We start from the raw sequence: 3,252 nt of genomic DNA, 5'->3' as shown, positions 1-3,252 counted from the left end.
GAATTTGAATGTAATTGTAATTGTTTATTTGTTGTTAAAAGAAATAGAACAATTATGCTAATTATAGATACATAGCAAAAGGAAACGTAACTATACAAAAAGGAAAATAATCAAAAACAATTAATTACAATCAATTCCTATTTGAATGAGAATATATCCTATTAATAACAAATCATTGCCATCCTGATTTGAATGAGAAGCATACATCATGCATGAATTGTAATAGGAGGCTCTACCTTAGTCCTTGTAAAATTGCTTAATTTTTTTTATGATGCTCACTCCATGGAAGAAACAGTACTCCAATTTCTTTTCTTCTAGCACCCACACATGCCTTATCTTAGTGCATATTGGCTTTTAATCCAATATTGCCTAATTGGTGTGGCTGAAGTTTTTTTTCTTGTTGCATTGTTGGGTTACTTGAATTCATGTATAAGGAAGCACTTGTTGCAATAAAAAGTATAGAATCTGCATATGCTGCTCAAGCTGGTTTTAAAGGCATGGAGTTTGCTATCAGATAATTCCAAAAGGCTATAACCAGAATAGGAGTTTGAAAGAATCTTGTCAGCAACATGAAGAAAAGGAACAACTATCAAGCTTCAATAACGTGGAACCATGAGATTTCATGGAAACATGGTAAGATTTTTGACCAAGAACATACTAAGTGATTGAGAATCCAATCACATTAGGATCGAGATTTCAATCCATTGCATTGTTACGACTCCAAATCAAGATTTCAAGTTGGAGCCATTAACATTTACTCTCCAGCTTGAGGGGGCTATTGGAAGTATTTTAGGACAACACATTCGTGTCTATCAGGCCTGCTACCCACAACTTGGTCATGCCTCCTAGCACGGGCCGTGTGTCATCTAGTTTGCTTCTATTTCTGTTTTGTTGTATTTCTTTGATTCTTTTTGTTTTCTTTAGTTTCTTTCTAGAAGTTTCTAAGGTTGTTTTACCCACAATATGGCTACAATATATTCATTGGATAAGTAGATGAGTTGGTTAGTGTTATTGCTTGTTTATCAAGCAATCCATTCTATTACTTATAAAGTGTATATAAGTCTCCTTGGAAATTCCGAATAATTAATGAAAATGAGGATGAATTACACAAAATGGTAATAATGCACGAATTTAGTTATGAAAATGATGAAATAAAAATGAAAAAAAGTAGAAAATCACACTTGTAAGTTGGTTGAAATTTGAAGATAGTAGATTTGTTGAATTAAAATTGAAAAAAATAATAATTATCATAAGGATAAAGTAAAAATAAAAAGAATACTATAAGTAGTAAGTACCAACATGTTGACATATACCAATAGAATGCACGAATTTAGTTATGAGAATGATGAAGTAAAAATGAAAAAAAACATAAAATCATACTTGTGAGTTGGTGAAGATGATAAATTTTTAGAACAAAAATTAAAAAAATAAATAGTTATGAGAATGATGAAGTAAAAATGAAAAAAAATAATTTCAAGTAGTAACTACTAATATATTGACATATACCAATAGAATGCAGAGATTTAGTTATGAGAATAATGAAGTAAAAATGAAAAGAGTCGAAAATCATATATGTGAGTTAGTTTGACATTTGAAAAGGATGAAGTAAAGAAAAGAATAGAAGATCATACATGTGAGTTGGTTTAGATCGAAGAAAAAGAAGATTTGTTTTACAAAATTTGGAAAAAAAAATGAGAAATAGTGTGTAGTTTGAGTAGAGAGAATGTTAAGAACTAAAGAAGATATTTTCAGAATTTTAAAGTCATTTGTCAAAAACATCTTTTTTTAGACGTTTATCACAAATGAATAGTGTCTAGTTTAGGAATCTCAGCAATCTATCATTTTATTTTACAAAAAAAAACCTATACTTTATACACTTGTCACAAATGTAGAATGTCTAGTTTTGTAATTTCAACATCCTTTCATTATAATTTTCTATTTCTATTGATTCAATTTCATTTAATATATGTTACTCATTCAATATCCAATTCATTCATTTAATTTTATTCATTTGGATTTCGCATAAACAATGTTCTTAGACTTTTTTTCCTAATAAATGACGCGGCCATTCTAGATTCATCCATAGTGCTATTTCACACATATTAAAGACAGCCCTTTACCTTTAAGTCTTTGCTTCAACTTCCATAAAGTTATGCATGAATAAATGTTTTACCACGAAAGTCTACCTTAGCTTATAATGACCGGAGTATTTTCCATTCAGAGACCATTTCTCTTCATTCTTCAATCTAAGACATATAAGCTTTAAGGTTTTTTCTACTTAGAGAAGTGGCATTAAGTCAGAAGTAGGTGTTCATGGTCCATTTCGATCGGTTTTTAGGCAAAAAGTGATCCGAAACAAACATGAAATTAACATGTTGTCTGGTCCAGTCTGGTCTATTTATATTAAGATGTCGGATCCAATCCGGTCCAAATATTACATGCAATTTTGGTTCGGTTTGGATCGGTTTTTTTATTATAAAATATTGAAATTGCACTTGTATTCTAAACTCATAAAAATGACTAAATATTAAGCATGAAGCAACAATAAAAATATTGTTTAACAACATTAATATAACATTAAAATGTGTGCAACAATAATATAAGTAAACAACATCATAAAATAGTAATAAAACAGTAAGACAATAATAATAAAAACAACAATGACAACAACAACAAGACATCAATAATAACAAAACAACAATATATCAATAACAACAATATGAGAATTTTTTTAATACATGTGTGAAATTGTTTTTCAATCATTTTGAAAAATTGAGGAATTAGTGTGTTAACTTCACTTTTGTGATGCATGAGAAAAACCCATGTACTTCTAGAAAAATCATCAACCACAGTAAGAAAAAAATTTGCACCAGAAGAGTGAAATTTATTATAGGGTCCCCAAACATCAAAATGTACTAACTCAAAACATGTAACAGTAGAAATGCTACTTAATGAAAATTTTAAGCGAGTCTGTTTTGCCAAAGGACAAATAGAACATGAACATTTATTTGAAAACTTAATGCTAGAATCAAGGTTATTCAATTGGGAAGATAGAGTAGAGGCTGGGTGTCCCAAACGCCAATGCCACAAATCAAAATGGGAATCAAATGAAACTGTAGAGGAAAAGATAGTTGGAGAATGGTGCATAAGGTAAAGGCCTCCATGTTGCTCACCCATCACAGAAGTCTTCTTCGTCCTCTGGTCCTGTAAAATACAAGAAGTGGGAGTAAAAATGATAGAAGAATTAGTATC

Source organism: Lupinus angustifolius, chromosome LG02 (genome assembly GCF_001865875.1).
Source record: "Lupinus angustifolius cultivar Tanjil chromosome LG02, LupAngTanjil_v1.0, whole genome shotgun sequence".
Classification (NCBI taxonomy): Eukaryota; Viridiplantae; Streptophyta; class Magnoliopsida; order Fabales; family Fabaceae; genus Lupinus; species Lupinus angustifolius.
The sequence above is the reverse complement of the archived record's forward strand: the minus strand, read 5'-3'. Positions refer to the sequence as shown.